At 41.6% G+C, this 19,705-nt stretch overlaps 1 long non-coding RNA gene across 2 annotated transcripts in view; it reads right to left on the bottom strand.

The window, feature by feature from the left end:
* LOC139364229 (uncharacterized) overlaps positions 1 to 19,705 on the bottom strand; it is a 75,451-nt gene that overhangs the window by 54,560 nt on the left and 1,186 nt on the right. The window contains exons 2-3 of one of the 2 annotated variants that reach the window (XR_011625677.1): positions 10,847 to 10,980; positions 3,465 to 3,675 (exon numbers count right to left, since the gene is read on the bottom strand). This is a non-coding gene — a long non-coding RNA (uncharacterized lncRNA). The remainder of the gene's footprint in view (positions 1 to 3,464; positions 3,676 to 10,846; positions 10,981 to 19,705) is intronic. The other variant, XR_011625676.1, reaches the window with a different exon arrangement.

Genomic DNA, 19,705 nt, shown 5'->3' on the forward strand with positions numbered 1-19,705 from the left:
TTTTTCTCATCACAGTTACCATTAAAACTGTTAAATGATTCATGAAGATTTTTAAAGACAAATTCCTCTTAGGACCTAGGTATACCCTCAATGTTCACCATGTAGGTAGATGTGGAATTTATGGGCCAAATTTCACTTTTCCCCAGTATAATTTGTATATGACCTACCATTCAGTAAAGAGATTTCTCCTCCACTTTATCTTGTTTCATCTACTCTTCCTAGTCTCTTCTTTTTCTTGCCCTCTGTTTCTTCATTCTTCCTCCTCCTATATTATTTTCTTCACATCCTTCTTTCCCTTTTCAGGTAGGGTGATGTGAGAAGAGAATCCACAGTCATAAGCAGTATACTGTGTTAGTCATCCTGTGGCCTCTGAAGCAAATTACAAACTAGATGAGTTAAAACAACAGAAATGTATTCTGTCACAGTTCTGGAGGCCAGAAGTCCAAAATCAGTTTCACCAAACAGAAATGAAGGTATCACCTCCATAGAAGAATCGATCTCTTGCCTCTTCCGAGTTCTGATGGCTTCCAGCTTTGGTTTGTGGCTGCATTACTCCAATCTCTGCATCTCTGGTCACATGGCCTTCTACTCTTCTCTGTGTGTCAGATCTCCCTCTTACAAGGACATTAATGATGCTATTTAGGGTCCAGACAGATAATCCAAGACAATGCCCTAAATCTCAAGATCCTTAACTTAATCATACCTACAAAGATCCTTTTTTCAAATAAGGTAACATTTACAAATTCCAAGGATTAGAGAATTGATATGGTATGGCTCTGTGTCCCCACCCAAATTTCATCTCAAATTGTAATCCACACATGTCAAGGGGAGGACCTGTAATTTCCATGTTTCAAGGAAGGGAAAGGGAAGTGATTGGATTATAGAAGCAGTATCCCCCATGTTGTTCTCATGGTGGTGTGTGAATTCTCACAAGATCTGATGGTTTTATAAATGGCAGGTTTTTTTGCGCTCACGCACACTTTGTCCTGCCACCTTGCGAAGAAGGTGTTTGCTTCTCCTTCTGCCATGATTGTAAGTTTCTTGAGGCCTCCCCAGCCATGCGGAACTGTGAATCAATTATTTTCTTTATAAATTACCCAGTCTTGGGTAGTATCTTTATAGAAGTGTAAGAGCGGACTAATACAGTAAGTTAGTACTAGGAATGGGGGACTGCTATAAAGGTACTTGAAAATGTGGAAGCGGTTTTGGAATTGGGTAGCAGGCAGAGGTTGGAACAGTTTGGAGGGCTCCGAGGAAGATAGGAAGATGTGGGAAAGTTTGGAACTTCCTAGAGACTTGTTGAATAGTTTTGACAAAAATGCTGATAGTAATATGGACAATGAAGTCCAGGCTGAGGTGGTCTCAGATGGAGATGAGGAACTTATTGGGAACCGGAGCAAAGGTCACTCTTGCCATGCTTTAGCAAAGAGATTGGCAGCATTTCGCCCCTGCCCTAGAGATCTGTGGAACTTTGAACTTGAGAGAGATTATCTGAAATTGGAACTTATGTTTAAAAGGGAAGCAGAGCATAACAGTTTGGAAAATTTGCAGCCTGACAATGAGATAGAAAAGAAAAACCCATTTTCTGGGGAGAAATTAAAGCCTGCTGTAGTAATTTGCATAAGTAACTAGGAGCCAAATGTTAATTGCCAAGATAATGGGGAAAATGTCTCCAGGGCATGTCAGAGACATTCACAGCAGCTCCTCCCATCACAGGCCTGGAGTCCTAGTGGGAAAAATGGTTTCATGGGCTGGGCCCAGGACCTTGCTACTTTGTACAGTCTTGGGACTTGGTGCCCTGCATCCAGCCATGGCTAAAAAGGGACAATGTACAGCTCAGGCTGTTGCTTCAGAGAGTGCCATCCCCAGCCTTGGCAGCTTCCACATGGTGTTGGGCCTGCAGGTGCACAGAAGTCAAGAATTGAAGTTTTGGAACTTCTGCCTAGATTTCAGAGGATGTATGGAAACACCTGCTACAGAAGTCCAGGCAGAAGTTTGCTGCAGGGTTTGAGCCCTCATGGTGAACCTCTGCTAGGGCAGTGTGGAAAGGGAAATGTGGGGTTGGAGCACCCACACAGAGTCCCCACTGGGGCACTGCTTAGTGGAGCTGTGAGAAGAAGGCCACAGTCCCTCAGGCCCCAGAATGGTAGATCCACTGACAGTTTGCACTGTGTGCCTGGATAAGCCACAGACACTCAATGCCAGCCCATCAAAGTATCTGGGAGGGGGCCTGATTATTCCACAGGGGCAGAGCTGCCCAAGACTGTGGGAGCCTACCACTTGTATCAGCATACCCTGGATGTGAGACATGGAGTCAAAAGAGATTTTTTAGGAGCTTTAAGATGTAATGACTGTCCCCCGCTGGATTTCAGACTTGCGTGGGGCCTGTAGCTCCTTTGTTTTTGGCTAATTTCTCCCATTTGGAATGGGAGCATTTTCCAATGCCTGTACCTTCACTGTATCTTGGAAGGCACTAACTCATATTTGATTTTACAGACTCATAGGTGAAAGGGATTTGCCTTGTCTCAGATGAGACTTTGGACTTGGACCTTTGAGTTAATACTGAATGAGTTAATGTGGGGGTCTGTCTCAGAGACCCTGACCCAACAATGGATGAATAACATACAGTGACACAGATATTTTGCCTGTCAGTCCAGCTGAGGGTCCAGGCCACCTACAGACACCAAGGAGGGTGCTGTAGAGTTGCAGCTGTGGCCCCAATCAGCCAGCAAAGCTCCACATTTATTCAGTATAGATTAAATGACAAAGGTCTTGAGTACATACCACTAGAGAGTAATTGACACTGCCCACCTCCTGAGTAGAGAGCAATTATGCACCCATGGTTGATCAAAGGTTGGTTTTAGGACCACATGAATAAACAAGCTATTTAGATAAACTACTCTACATTCCTTTGTATCTGTGCCCTAAACTATTAACTCAAGGTAAGGATTAGGCTGCCTTCAGCTTCATCTATTACTGGAGTTTATGCAAACCAGCCCCCAACCAGCCTTCCAAAAAGGTTTGCGTCTTTTTCGTATAACTATCTTTAAAATTTTTCCCACTGAGAGGTGAAGCCAGCTGGACTTCCTGGGTCGGGTGGGGACTTGGAGAACTTTTCTGCCTATCCAATCAGCATTCTGTAAAAACGCACCAATCAGCACTCAGTGTCTAGCTAATGGATTGTAAACGCACCAATCAGCACTCTGTAAAAATGCACCAATCAGCGCTCTGTGTCTAGCTAAAGGATTGTAAACACACCAATCAGCACTCTGTAAAATGCACCAATAAGCAGGATGTGGGCGGGGACAAATAAGGGAATAAAAACCGGCCACCCCAGCCAGCAGTGGCAGCCCACTTGGGTCCCCGTCCACACCATAGAAGCTTTGTTCTTTTGCTCTTCACGATAAATCTTGCTGCTGCTCACTCTTTGGGTCTACACCACCTTTAAGAGCTGTAACACTCACCACCAAGGTCTGCAGCTTCATTCTTGAAGTCAGCAAGACCAAGAAACCGCCAGAAGGAATAAATTCCAGACACACCACCAGTCTGTCTGAAATCCCACATCTCTCCCTTTTCTGTTCTTTGCATCGGGTTCTGTTGACTGAAGAGTACAGATGTGTGCAGCAACAAGTCTGTCTAGCGAGGTGGTCATTGCTTTTATTCTAGCTTTGCATCCTAGTATTAGCAAATAAATAACATAAGACAATCATGAGTATAATTAGCAACATTCTTTTCCAGTCAAAGAGTAACCCCTAGGAGCAGGGATCTAACCAGGAGAGATGATCTTGCATACCCTTCCATATGGCTGTTTGTTGGGTGTGTAGATGTATTGTGTGAAGGAATTCTAAAATTTTAGTTTTAAGTTGCTTTACATCTGCTGTTAAATTGTCATGAAAGGTTCCCCAGAGGTATTGTTTCACCTCATCCCAACTATGTATTGATTGATTCCATGGTAGAGAAGTGACACAGATATGTTTATGCTCCCAGTCGCAGTTTAATTGTTGACAGAATGCCAGTGCATCTTGTCACTCCCCCACATATTCCAAGACAGCCTCGAGGGCTTGCAGACGTGCAAAAATCTTATTTTTTCGAGACGGAGTCTCACTCATCACCAAGGCTGGAGTGCAGTGGCACAATCTCGGCTCACGCTCCCGGGTTCACACCATTCTCCTGCCTCAGCCTCCAGAGTAGCTGGGACTACAGGTGCCTGCCACCACGCCCAACTCATTTTTTTGTATTTTTTTTTTCAATAGAGGCGGGGTTTCACTGTGTTAGCCAGGATGGTCTCGATCTCCTGACCTTGTGATCTAACCGCCTTGACCTCCCAAAGTGCTGGGATTACAAGCGTGAGCCACCACGTCCGGCCAAGAATCTTTTGATCTGTACCCTGCTGTAAGAGAAGTTCATTAGACACATTTTTGGCCAAACTATCTACAGAAACATTTTTACTGATTCAGTAATAGATGCTACAGCCACACTAGCAGTTGCTAGGATGACTATGGCCGAGACTATAAAGCTATAAGTGTGCCTATGAATCTTTTGGGTCTGACCTGGGATAGGGTACGTTCTAAGGTGGCAAGGGCAGAGGAACCTTGCCAATCACATGTCAAATTGACTGATAGGAATGCTTCAGATTGTCTCCTTAATACCATGACACTAGTAATATTTGAATTAGATATATTGTAATTAGTGATACATGAGGCAAACCAAGCCTGTCCCTGCACCTGGGTCACAAACGCGGAGTTTTGGGGTGTAGTGGAAATATTAGTTCCCATAAGGAAAACATATGGATGGGTAATGCAAATAAGGCACTGATCAGTGTGATTGTGAATAAAGGTATTAGTATTGTTGTTACTGGAATTATGATATGTCCCATGCCAAGTGTCAGAGGAGGTACTAATATGTCCCAGGCACGATAAAGTGTCTTGGGGTGGCATGGACTTTACTTGGGGTCTGGAATATCCCGTCCCCCCATTGGCCCAAATCATAGGGGAATGGGACAAGGCTATGAAACTGTGACTGATGCCATGATGGATGTGGACATCAGTAAGGCTGCCCTGCAAATGGCTATGAGGGCTCCAGTCTAAGATGTTACCATTGCCTAACTGGAGGCTACGGGCTTGTCCCCCGTAACAGACCTCCCAGCTAAAGTGGAATCCATTACTTTCCTGGCTTTGTTCTTGAGCACAGGAAGGAATGTTTGGGAAAGCAACACTGATTACATTACCCGGTTTAAGGCTACCTGCAGCTGAGACTGTTAAGGCATTTCTTTTGCCATGATGTAGCCATAATTGTGTTGCAGGTACACAGTAAGGGTTAGAACCTTTATAACTTACACATAGTGGGAGGATATCAGAGTGATACATAGTGTTATCTGGCATCTTGGTCCAATGTGTGCCATTAGTGAGGGATCCCACAGAGGGGTAAATCTATCCCTCCTAGCCAAGCAGTCGAGTTATTAAAGCCTAGGTGACAGGACTAAGAAAGGCAGATCTAAGATATGAGCCCAATAGAGTGTAGCAGGTGCAGGTTACAGACAAAGTGGGGGCCTAAAAAGGATCAATACTCTATGTGAATTGCAATGTACAACAGAGAACATAGCAAGAAACAAATTATCTGAAGTGAATGGTGTCTGTGTCTGGAGCAGAATTTGTTCCTGAGTTGTCCCCTTCAGCATACCCCAGGTGATGTCCGGGGCTTGTGTCTTCCACGGAAGCCACATCGTCTGGGGCTGTGGGTCCTGTAAGGTCAGGTCCTTCATTTCTGGTACCAGGTTGGGTCCTGGCCATGCCATGGTATGGTTTGATGCATAGGGCTGGAATCCGAAGAGGACCTGAGGGGGTGCGGACAGAAGCATACCCTCTTCCCCAAGTTAATAATTCATTTGGACCACACCATATGTTACTGTTTATATCTTTCCATAAAACTGCAGGTTTTATGTCTTGAGAGGTTTTGGCAAAGTGCTTTTCTATGGCTGATTGAAATTTGTCATCTAAATTTTAAAAATTAAGGGTAAATAAGGCTTGTGCTAGTAGTGTTGGAGGGTCTTTACCCATACTCCCCCTTTTCTGTTTTTTGAGCATATTTTTAAGGGTGGAGTGGGCACGGTCTACTATGTCCTGTCCTTGGGGGTTATATGGGATGCCTGTGGAATATTGGATATTCCACATGTGACAACATTGTTGAAATTGTGAGCTGGCATAAACTGGACCATTATCAGTTTTAATTTTTGTGGGCTCTCCCATAAATGCAAAAGTTAAAAGAAGATATTTAATGACATATTGGGTGGACTCTTCAGGCAAAGCATGGGCACTAATTAAGTGAGAATTGGGATCAATGGATACACGTATGTATCTAAGTTTTCCAAATTCAAGGATGTGTGTAACATCTGTTTACCATAACTGATTGGGGTCTAGTCCTCTAAGATTAATACCTGTTGAAGGTGGGGATGTGCCTGTGAGCTGGCAATCTGGGCATTGCAGGATAATTTGTTTAGCTAGTCTCTGGGTAAGTTGAAATTGTTTAGATAAGAGTCTCCACTTTTAGTGGAAAAATTGATGCGATTGGGTGGCTTGGTCAAGCAGTGATATCATAACCTGAAGGTCTGCTTGATCCTTGCCATAAGCCAATAGGCCAGGCAGTGAACTGTGGGCTCAAATATGTGTGATAAAAATAGGATGTATACATTAATCTAGCAATTGCTGAAGTCAAAGAAAAAGAGCACATAGGGTGGGCTCCAGAGTGAAATTAATTAGGGCTGTTTCAAGGTTCTGCAATAAATAAACATAATAGGCAGAATTGCTAACAATATTGATGGACTGAGTGGGAAAAGTTTCCAAGGCCAATACCAGGGCTCCAATCTCAGCTCTTTGAGTGCTAGTAAATCCAGATCAAGTGAATGAATTATGTCATCTCCACCAGACTGCTGCCTTTCCATACTTACCAGATCCGTCAGTAAACAGTGTTAAAGCATTAGGTATGGGGGAGTGAACTATTTGTGTAGGCAAGATCACAGGAGTATGAGATAAGAAATGAAGGAGTTTATCAGCAGGAAGGACATGCTCTATTTGTCCTGTGTAATTGGAGAGTGCTATTTGCATCGATAAGGGCAATACTGCTTCTAACTGCTTTTTACTTAAAGGAATCCTGATGATATTAGGATCATAACCTAGCAACTGACTGCATTATTTGCAGCCAGAATAGATGACTTTACTAAGTAACTGGATATAGGGAAATAGTGTTTTAGTCCTGGTATGTGAGCAAAAAAAAACATTCTAGAAAGCACAATCCTGGGGTCTGCAGTTAACCCTTTAGGGGAGTGTTTGATGGGAAACATAAACAGTTGAATTGAGTAGACTAGATCTATGCGATCTAGCTGCCTCTGAGAGATGGTTTGTTCTATTTCCTTTTTTGCTGCAGGGGTTAAATATCTGGGAAAATCTAGGACTGTATTGCCCTTTAAGATAGAAAACAGGTGTTGCAGCTTATCCACAGATATACCCAGAGTGGGGCGGAGCTAGTTGATATCATCTAGTAATTTCTGATCATCATTTAAGGTGTGTAAGTTGCTAATATTTAATTTAACTTTTTCAGGTCTTACTGACTGGGAAGTTAGTATGTACCCACAATATTTCCAAGGAGAAAACATCTATACTTTCTCAGGTGCAATGATTAAACCTTTTAGCTGTGTATTCTTTATGACAGAGGTAAATAAATTTAAAAGCATTGGATCCATTGGGGCTGCCAGTAGAATATCATCCATAAAATGAATAACCTTGCAATCAGGAAATTTTTTTCTACTGGGTAGCAAAGCTTGATTGACATGATACTGACACATGGTAGGACTATTTAGCATTCCTTGAGGAAGCACTTTCCCAATGAAATTGACAAGCTGGCATTTCATTATTGATAGCTGGTATTGTAAATGCAATTTTTTCTCTGTCTTGTTCTGCTAGGGAAATCATATAAAAACAGTCCTTTAAGGACAGAAAACAAAACACTGTATGTTCTCACTCATAGGTGGGAATTGAACAATGAGATCACTTGGACACAGAGCAAGGAGCATCACACACCAGGGCCTCTTGGGGGATGGGAGACTGGAGGAGGGATAGCATTAGAAGAAATACCTAATGTAAATGATGAGTTGATGGGTGCAGCAAACCAACATGGCACATGTATACCTATGTATACCTATGTATCAAACCTGCATGTTGTACACATGTACCCTAGAACTTAAAGTATTTTATATATATATATATATATATATATATATATATATATATTCCTTTAAGTCAGTAACATTTATAGGCCAATCTTGAGGAATCACCATGGGGGAAAGGAGCCCCAGCTGAAAGGGTCCCATGGGTTGCAAATTGACATTAATAGCACATAAGTCATGCAAAAATCTCCATTTCCCAGACTTTTTGGGAATGAGGAAAATGGGTGAATTCCAAGGACTATTAAATGGTTCCACATGCCCAGCTTTTAATTCCTCTTCAACTAATTCATGGGCCCTCTGTAATTTCTCTCCCTTCTGAGGCCACTGTTCTAGCCAAATAGGATCTTGAAAGAGCCACATCAGGGTAGGGGAGGAATAATAACAGTGGCCTTTGTTAGAAAGGGGTCTGCAGAATGATGCCCAATTGAGCTAATAGGTCCCCTCCCCAAAGATTAACAGGGATGGGCATGATTAGAGGTTGTATAACTGCCTTTCTTCCTTCTGAATTGCAACATGTTAGGGGGCACATGCTCTGCTTGGCCGTGTGTACTTCCCCAATGCCAACAATTTTTTGTTTCTGATTGACCCAGGGCCAAGTTTCTGGCCAGTTTTGATCACTAATAATTGAAATGTCTGCCCTTGTGTCCAATAAGCCAGTAAAATTATTATTTCCAATTTTTAAGGTAATCATGGGTCTCTGGTCAGTGATTATTTGATTCCAATATGCTCCTGTGGCTCCTGTGCTTCCAAAACTTCCCTTTCCCCTTTCCTTTCTGTGGGCTTTGGGGACCTAGTATGGTAAAATCAGTACCTGAGCTCTTTGATCCAGGAGGAAGAATATGCAGACCTTTACATTCCATCATCACCAATATCTCACCTTGGTAATCATTATCAGTTACCCCGATGAGCACATTAATTCCTTTACCGGATAGGCTAGACCATCCTTGGACTAATCCCACTGTTCCCAGAAGCAGCAGGCCCCAGATCCCGGTTGCAGCCCTTTTAGGGTCTTCTCCTTCTTTAAGCACTAATTCACTGGGACAGAGTAAGTCCAGTCCTGCATTCCCAGTGGTGCCTGCTCTGAGAGAGCGGACTGTGGGCTTTCCATCTGACAGAGGAAAGCTGCTGGCATTGCCTGTTTGTAGCGGGGCCTCAAGAAGTTTCCCATGCGGTTACTTACAGGGTTTCCGTTTTTATCAAATTTTGTCCTGCATTGATTTGCCTAATGTTTCCCCTTTTTACACTGGGGGCATATAGAAGGGGGTTCTTTCCCTGAGTTACTTTGGTCTCTACTATGGGGGCATTCCTTCTTCATATGACCTGGCTCTCCGCATAGAAAACAACTTTGGCTTCTCTCCCTTTTTACTTTAGGAGGCCTTAATGCCATAGCCAATATTTTGGCTTTGTGTGTCTCAGTTCCCACCAGCTGACATGCTCATATAAGTTCCCCAACTGTGGCTGCCTTTCCTCTGATTGCCTGCATTGCTTGCTGGCAATCCATATTAGCATTTTCAAAAGCCAATTGCACCAATAAGATACCGGTGGTCTGGGCATGACTAATTTGTCTCTTAATTGCCTGGGTTAACTGATTGATAAACTCAACACATGGCTCCTGAGGCCCTTGTTGAATTTTATAAAAGATCCCTGTTGAACTCTGCTTTTGGGAATTCGGTCCCAAGCCCTGAGAGCGCACAAAGACACTTGAGCATAGGCCTGGGGATCAAAGTCAGTTGTTGTTGTACATCGGCATGGGGACCCCTCCCCTGGAGCGTAGCAGCTGTTATGTCTTGCCCACCTGCCTGATTCTCATTGGCTTGTTGGTCACACAACTCATTGTATTCTGCCTTCCGAAGGAGGTATTGGCTAGGCTCCACGGTTGTTTTAGCTAGCATTGACCAGTCCCATGGGGTCATATGGAAGTTGTCTACCAAGTCCTCAGTCATTCCTTTTGTAAATGGGCTAGTGGCTCCATTTTCTTTAATGCTTTTTCTTAGCTCTTTATAAGCGTTACAAGAAATGGATTCATGTTCCTGATTGCCTTGTCGGTCTTGCACTACCAGGCAGGCTGAAAGCTCCCCTTCTAATGCTGCTTGCTTAACACAAGGTCCCACAGCTGGAGCGTGTCTCTTGTCTTTTTTCCTATTTATTGGAGGAGGAGGCTCAGGCGAGACCTCCGTTTCCTCTTTGTTATTTCTCCCCAGTGGTAGCGGGGCTGAGGAACTCGGGGGTGGTAAAGTATGTGACGGTTCCTCCTCCTTCGACTTTTTAGGCTCTTCTGTGTATAATGGGACTAAAGCTGCCCTTACTAAGGCCCATATGTTAAAGATGATACTGGGACCCATAGACCTTATGCCTGATGTTGTTTAAGATTTCTTCCCACTTGTTCCCAGAGCTCTACATCTAGCATTCCTTCTTTTGGGAACCATGGATTATGGGTTACAACAGTTTTCATTAGGTCCCTTAATTGAGCCTGCGAAACCCTGGCTCCACTAGCCTTAAGCAGCGATTTCAATACTTTTATATACTGTTTCTGTTGAGCTGATAATTGTTGTCCTGTGAAGAAACCTCAGCCTGAACAAATCCCCCCTCCCCGAACTTGGAAATGCCAATCAGGCACCACTGACTTACTGACTCACTGACTGCGTGGTCCTTTTCACCTTCATTTTTGGGGCACCCGTCGTGATCCTTTGCAGCATTCCTCACATGGGACACCAGCTGTGGTGGTCTGTCCCCAGACCCAGATCCAATGACAGATGAATAACCTACACAGACACAGATATTTTGCCTGTCAGTCCAGCTAAGGGTCCGGGCCACCTACAGACACCAAGGAGAGTGCTGTAAAGAGTTGAGCCATGGCCTGATCAGCCAGCAAAGAAGCTTGCTTTTATTCAGCATAAATGACAAAGGTCTTGAGTAAACACCACTAGAGGGTAATTGACATTGCTCACCTTCCAAGTAGAGAGCAATTATGCACCCACAGTTATCAAAGGATGGTTTTAGGACCACCGGAGTAAACAAGCTATTCAGATAAACTACTCTACACCCTAAGTAATTAACTCAAGGTAAGGATCACACTGCCTTCAGCCTGATCTATTACTAGAGCTTATGCCAACCCCCATTGCCTTCCAAGAAGGTTTGTGTCTTTTTCTTACAACTATCTTTAAAATTTTTCCCACCAGCCTGACTGAACTCCCACAAGCTAAGACACTGGGGGACTGTTGAGAAGGCGTGATTGGTTTTGAAATGTATAAGGGACACAAGATTTGGAGGGGCCAGGGGCAGAATAATATGGTTTGGCAGTGTCCACACCCAAATCTCAACTCAAATTGTAATCCCTACATGTAGAGGGAGGTACCTATAATCCCCGAGTGTCAGGGAAGGGAAGTGATTGGATTATGGGGGTGGTTTCCCCCATGTCCCCTACTCACTATTGCTGTTCTCGTAATAGTGAGTGAATTCTCATGAGATCTGATGGTTTTATAAATGGTAGTTTTTCCTGCGCTCACACACGCACACTCTTTCCTGCTGCCTTGAGAACAAAGTGTCTACTTCTCCTTCCACCATGATTGTAAGTTTCCTGAGGCCTTCCCAGCTGTATGGAACTGTAAGTCAATTAAACCTCTTTTCTTTATAAATTATCCCATCTCGGGTAGTATCTTTATAGAAGTGTGAGAATGGACTAATACAGGAATGATTTCTTTAGGCACCATTAATAAGCCCACTATAATTGGTGTATTATAGAGTCCTCCTCTAACATTATGGTAGACAACAGTGAGCACATTCTGCATGCATATATATATGCCTCTGTTGTGAATCTCACCTGCAAGCATAAGAAAGGAGTCATACCTTTTCATGTGTCATCACCGGAACCCTGTTCTGTGTTTGACCAGTACCTCCATACCAAGACTGAAGAAGGAAAAGGATCTCACTGTTACTTAGCAGTTCCCTGAGCACCAATGATCAGTTCTCAAGTAATGAAGTTCAGGGCCAATGATGTGTTCCTTATGGAACTTCAGACTTCAGAGGCTATTTTTTAATGAAGAAAGTGTTTCTGTTGATCTTAGTAGGTTTTGGTTCAAGTGGAGAATATACTCTCTTCAACACAAGCTGGAGGAGATACAGAGAAGCTCATAGAAAGGATGGATAAGGAATCCTCTCAGCTAGAGCTCTGGCTAAATTTAAGAGATCAGGACTGCAAGGAAAAAGATACTTTAAGACCTTCTCATTTACCTTTCTTTAAATAATCCCACCACTCAAAAATTATCCAGGCTAGGTTGAGGAGGATGAAAATATAAAGAAGCATGAAAAGTCATGGCCACTTTTTCTCCTACCCAGTATCCATTATAAGCACACCATTTTTTCTTGCTGGGTCCTGTGGGAGAAGAAATCTAGATGAATTTGCAAGCATTAATTTTGACAGGACCTGTAGTCTCTAAAGCTTTTTTATATCCTTGCTCATCACTCTCAGAATTCTATTCAATAAACTTTAGAAAAGTGATTCTAATTAGAAATAAAGATTACTCTTTCAAAGGAGTATTTTTAAATAACTCTAAGACATACTAGAGTGTTATACTTCCATATATCCAATTATCATTTTGACTTTCTCCAGCATTAGCTTACTTGGTATTGGAAGGGGTACAGTTTCATAGGGTTATTTAGTTTGCCAGCAATGTTTGGTTAGTGGTATCTAATGCTCTATGGAGAAAACATCTCAAGATCTTTGTTGACTAAGGGTGATTTTTCTAGCTCAGTATTTCTCTGCCTCAGCTTTATTGACATTTTGGACTGAATTATTCCTTGTGGAGTAGGCTGTCTTGTATGTTTCAGGATGTTTAGCAGCATCCCTGACCTCTACAATCTAGAGTCCAGGAGCAGCTTCCTACTGAGTTGCAACAACCAAAAATGTCTCTAGGTATTGCTCAATGTCCTCTGGGAGCAAAATCAACCCTATTGAGAATGATTCTTCTAAATCTATTATGTGCTTGGTTAGTAATAACAGCTAGCATTTATGGAGCTTACTGAATTCTGGCTACTGTACTAAGCACTTTACTTTTATTAATGAATTTGATTGAATCTCAGAAAATCTCACTACCTAAGTGCCAGTATTTTCCCTAAGGATATTGACACACAGTAGTGTTGAGCCAGTGGGCCACAATCACAAAATTTGTAAAGGGAGGAGCCAGGATCTGAACTGGCAGCTACGACTTAGAACTGATGCTCTTAACCAAGGTAGTACAGCTGTTGTCTAGCACTCATTTAGGTATATGTAGTTACAGACTTGAAAAGCCTCTTCCTTTGCAGCTATTTAAAGGTTGCAGCCTAGGAGCGGTGGCTAACACCTCAAATCCCAGTGCTTTGGGAGGCTGAAATAGGAGTATCTCTTGAGGCCGTGAGTTTGAGACCTGCCTGGGTGGCAAAATGAGACACTATGTCTACAAATGTGTCTTTGGTTTTTTGGTGTTTTTTTTGGTTTTTTTTTTGTTTTTTTTTTTTTTGGAGACAGAGTCTTGCTCTGATGCTTAGGCTGGAGTGCAGTGGTGCGATCTCGGCTCACTGCAACCTCCACCTCCTAGGTTCAAGCGATTCTCCTGCCTTAGCCTCCTGGGTAGCTGGGACTACAGGCACATGCCACCATGCCCAGCTAATTTTTTGTATTTTTAGTAGAGACGGGGTTTCACCGTGTTAGCCAAGATGGTCTCAATCTCCTGACCTCGTGATCTGCCCGCCTCCACCTCCCAAAGTGCTGGGATTACAGGCATGAGCCACTGTGCCTGGCCTACAATTTTTTTTTAATTAGCAGGGCATGGTGGTGCATGCCTGTAGTCCCAGCTACTTGGGAGGCTAAGGCTAAGGCTTGAGCCCACGAGTTTGAGGCTACAGTGTGCCGTGATTATGCCACCGTACTCCAGCCTAAGTGACAGAGTGAGACCCTGTCTCAAAAAAATAAGATAATATAAAATAAAATGTTGTAAATAAATTATAACAATGGATTAAAGGAGAGGTAGAGACCATTTATTGAGTTTACACTATAAACAGGACACTTATCTTGAGACTTTCATATAAATTACGTCATTCAGTCCTCATAGTAGCCCTATGGAGTTGACATTATATTCTTTTACTCAATGGGAGAACATGGATACAAAACACTATGTATTTTTACTCAAGGTACAAGGAAGTATAATAAGAGGCAGTAGCAGACTTTGATGCAGTGCTTTCTGACTTTAATTCCCTGCTCTTTCTGTTGTACTATTTCACTTTTTTCAGATTTTAGGAAAATGTTGAGAGGGGAGTTTTTAGGTTCTCCAGATATATTTTCTGGTCCAAACTTTTTTTCCTATAAAAATCCCAAATTACTTGTAGCTGATACTTGGATATTTTTAGCTCTCACTTATCCTTTCCTCAACACCTTCTGACAGGGTCTTTGTACAGGAACAGGTGGGTAGGCATGGGCATTGACAGACCTGGCTTGACCCCTTCTCTGCCCTGTCTCCCTGAACAAGTCACATAATAACTGGGAGCTTCAGCTTCCTTATTTGTGAACAATACCCACCTTATAGGGTAAATATTAGAAAAAATATATGAAAGTACTATTATTAATTGGAATAATTTCAGTCATTAAAGTTGCAAGCTATCTTGCCTCTTTCACTGTGTCCCTTTCAAAGCACTGGCAATATTTCTACCCCAATTTCCCCAGTCCCATCAAGGGTATCTGGAAACCTGCCATTTAGAAATGTATTTAGTTTCATTCTTGATTAAAAGGAAGGTATCTTGGGGTAGACAAAACATTTGAAGCCTTTGTCAGCTAAACCCGCTTCTGAATACTGGTTTGGGCATCTGGAGATGGTAGGACAAGACAATGAGACAATGACTTCTTAAGATTTTTTTCAGACAGCCCATGTGAAAAATATTATTATGAAAGATACAGCTGGGCGCGGTGGCTCACTCCTGTAATGCCAGCATTTTGGGAGGCTGAGGTGGGCTTATCACCTGAGGTCAGATCGAGACCATCCTGGATAACATGGCGAAACCCCGAGTCTACTTCAGATACAAAAAATTTGCCGGAGGTGGTGACACATGCCTGTAATCTCAGCTACTTGGGAGACCGAGGCAGGAGAATCACTTGAACCCAGGAGGCTGAGGCTGCAGTGAGCCAAGATAGCGCGACTGCACTCCAGCCTGGGCAACAAGAGTAAAACTCCATAAGAAAGAAAGAGAGAAAGAGAGAAAGAGAGAAAGAGAGAGAGAGAGAAGGAAGGAAGGAAGGAAGGAAGGAAGGAAGGAAGGAAGGAAGGAAGGAAGGAAGGAAGGAAGGAAGGAAGGAAGGAAGGAAGGGAGGGAGGAAGGGAAGGAAGGAAGGAGAGAGAGAGAGAAAGAAAGAAAGAGAGAAAGGGAGGGAGGGAGGGAGGGAGGAAGGAAGGAAGGAAGGAAGGAAGGAAGGAAGGAAGGAAGGAAGGAAGGAAGGAAGGAAGGAAGGAAAAGAAAGAAAGAAAAAGAGAAAGAAAGGAGGGAGGGAGGGAGGGAGGGAAGGGAAAGAAAGAAAGCAAGCACACCAAGATCTGTATCCACAGAGAGTAATGATGAATATCAAGATCTTGTATTTAAGTGAAGCATTTCTTTTATCAAAGCCTGAATTGTGAGTTAGAGAGATAGATAGACAATATATTTTTAACTATAAAATATAAAACATATACGTATGTATAACTGGGGTGCAGAGTAAGAAGAAAAAAATACAAGAAACACTGATAAATGTAATTCTCTAGGACAATATTGTGAACTTTACAACTGAAATATATGGGGATATATTAATAAAGTTCTTGGTACTTCTAAATTGAGCAAAGAAAATATCCATCCAATTTACAGACATATGTATCACATGTACTCAACTCAATGGATGGAGACCTTACAAAGTGACCAGATACTCAAGGGAGATGTCATTTAAAAAAAAAAGTTGATGGAGAACAAGGTGTTCATATATAGTTGCCTTACTGAGAATGTGGGTCACAGTCTAGAGAGATTTCAAAGGTAATGTGATAATACTGCATATCTACCCAAGGGCAACCAGTGGAAATGTTCTGACTCAAAAATAACTCAGTGTTTGAGAATTCTGAGAGGACATTCACTACATCTCCATCCAGAGAAATTGGGAAGGAGGCATGAGTTAGTCTGTTTCAAGATTTCAACAGATTAAACTTAGGATGTTATGAATTTATTGTTGAAAATGTTAAATCTCATCACTAATTGAATTTCACGAAAATGAAGAACTTCAGGGAAAGCTGATATTTATCTGTTAGGCAGAAATCTGTTAAGCTCAATTAAACATGATTTTAAGAAGATGTTCTTGCCATCTCTGTATATAGACCAAGGCTATAAAACTCAATTACATGTTAAGTAATAATGCTATCACTTCCTGGTGATCAGAAATGATCATGATGACATTCAAAAACGGCATATTGGATATCTGCCACTTCAACAATCCTAGAACAGCATAACAGCAAGCTCTGCATAGCTGAAGATTTCCTAACCTCCTCTCTTGCTTTTACCCAATAATGGATAAATCAAGTTTCACACAAATAAAGGAACTTGGAAACTCCCTTTGCCTTTTATGACAGAATCTGACCTAAGCATTCATTTGTGAACTCAAGAAGTGAAGTGGAAATGACAAAATTATTCTAGTTATTACTCCTTGGAAATCATATCAGGTCATTCTGTAATATGAACCTATATGGTGTGGGAAATGAAGAATAAAAGAATTTTTTTTTTCAGAAAACAACCCGTAGTGTGAACTGTGTTAAAGGAAACTATACAAGACACAAAAGAAGAAAGGAAAAAAAATCTGATTCAGAATGGAAAATATTGCTAATATGGGTAGGAAGGTGACAAAGAGAAAAGGCAATAATGTAAATCATATTTTTTTGGTAGTACTTCACTTAAAAGATGAGGTAGAGGTTCAAATGTGGAACCTGAGATTTCTTTCTGGCAGTTAATATGCCAGTCATGCAGACCACCCCTCTAAAACAGAACCACATTATGATTTATAACTTGTGGGTAAAGAGAATAGATTACCTCCCTTAGCCTGTTAGAAGAGCCAAGACAAGCCATGCAAAGGAGAAGCAAGTCTCCAGGAAAAGGAGTTGGAAGAAGCTATCTACCACAGACTGTCACTTTGGGCCACTGGAAATACACATACATGCCCAGGATGTGCGTAGAAGCTCTGGGGAAGTTGGAGAGATTAACCCTGAGAACTGCTGACCAGAGAAGATTTCAAAGGCAAGGAGCAGTGAGAGAGAGCCACAAACCAATCAGAGTGAAAAGAGATGTGTGAACAGAGGAACAGGGGCATATAAAGACTAAGAGTTTGGGGCTTCTGTCTCCATAGTCTGTTCTAGCAGATTTCCATCAATCTGGGAAGGTATTTACAACTCCAAGAGGACAAGAGGGGTCAGGTGAGTCTGGCGTCAATGAGATGGTTTTTACTTGCATACAATTTGTCCCATTGCAGTTGCTTTATGAAACAGGTTAAATTCTTATCACAACCACCAGTGTTCACAGTATATTCTATTTGTTTCCACATGCTTAACAAGACTGCTATTGATGTGTGAGCTCACAAATGCACATTTAAGAAATGAGTGGAATGTGTGGCTTTGAGTGCAAGTCCACTGCTTCCTCTTGCTCTTTCTGCATGGGGAGAGGCTGGGACTCATGACACTTAGGCCTCCATTTGTAAAACAGGGCTGGCATTCTTCGCAGCCTATTTAGCGAGTATACTATCTAATACTAAACAAGAGACTGCTTTTGGAGGTTTCCCTTGGAAGAAAGGCACATTATGGTTCTAAGGTGGCAAATATTAAATACAGTCTTCTCTATAAACCATTTTCTTGTAAAGCTTAGAAAACAGAAATGTTGGTCTGGAGAAGAATAAATTTCAGCTTCTGAAAGACCTGTCTCACTTGTGAGCATTTTCTAATGCCTGGAGATGCATGGGCTGCTGGAGTGGTGCTGTGGTTGAGTGATGAGGACAACCACAGCATTAGAACAATGTATCGAATGGTATTCAGTGATCAGCTCTTGTTCTTTATTTCCAAGCTATCTGTGCAGAGATTGTTAACACATTTTACATTATCATTTTAGAAAGAGATAGGGGAGAGGCAAATCTCTTAAATGCCATTCTTTGCTAGTGCAAATGTAAATCTAGTGATTGCAAGTTTTAATTTGAAATAGAGAGTTATCTTCGTATTAATATACTTTGTCAATACTAAACTGTCCAGTAAAACTATAGTCTAATATATTTGGTGTTCAAGTTGAGAACTAAGGCCATAAAATGCAATGCTTTCCATTTGTTTGTTTTAAAATGAAGAGCAAAGGAAACTGAGAGATGTTTTCAGAATAGAATGCTATTGTCTGAGCCAATGAATCAAGGGTATATGTATTACTCTCCACCCCACCAAGAAGTTAATTCCTAATTTACTTACATGTATTTTAAAAATGTAACTAGCTTAAAATTATTTTTAGGAGGGAAAATTATTGGGACCTCAGTAAAGGAAAGACAGGTTATTCTCATTACTGTCATCTTGTTCCTTAATCTCTTGATTAATGATCACTGAGAAAAAAAGTCAATAAAATGTTGCTTGTAACAATCCTACTGACTTTAGGGTGCAAGCGTAATATGTGCCTTTTATTCCACTACGGGAACTTACCACCCAGATCATACTTCCTGAATACTCTAGTGGAACTGGGCTATTAACTTTATTACCCGGGGAACAAGAGACAGAGGAATGGGATATGGGTGAAACCATAGGTCACTGTTATGATTCTAGCTTTTATTTGGGAAGGGGAAGGTGAAAATTCACAGGAGACAAATATGTTATTAGTTAACTGTTATTTTATCACTGTAGAAGTCCCTTTATGCTTGGTTTTTAGCCATCAAAAAAGAGCAGGAGGACTCCACTAAAAAGTACTTACTCCTTAAATGTCATCTACATAGACTCTGTTTTGTTTTAGAGCTTCTCATTGTGCTTTTGCATAGCATGTTAATCTATAAACTGCTGCCTCGAGTCATTTTAGAAGCAGCCAGGGCATAAATCCTAAGGAGTAAAAGTTTTTAATTTAGGTAATGTGTTTTTACACACACATGTGTGGTCATGTATATATATGTATATATATGTATATTTGTGCTCATATGTGTATATATATCATATGTCTATATTTTCATATATAAGCAAATATAAATTTATAGTTGGCTTTGAATTTACAATGTGAGTTATTTTGCGCACGCACACACACACACATATATTTGCATAAAACTTTTTAGTTCCTAAATACTTCCCATAGATTATCTTATTATTTTCCAAAATACTTCCCATAGATTATCTTATTCTAAAGTTCATAATCATTCTACACAGAGGTTACATGACCTGTCCAAATTCATGCTTAGTAAGTGGTAAAGCCAGGACTAGCAATAAAGTTTCCTGAGTCACAGCCAGGAGTTCT

This window comes from Macaca nemestrina, chromosome 7 (genome assembly GCF_043159975.1).
Source record: "Macaca nemestrina isolate mMacNem1 chromosome 7, mMacNem.hap1, whole genome shotgun sequence".
Taxonomy (NCBI): domain Eukaryota; kingdom Metazoa; phylum Chordata; class Mammalia; order Primates; family Cercopithecidae; genus Macaca; species Macaca nemestrina.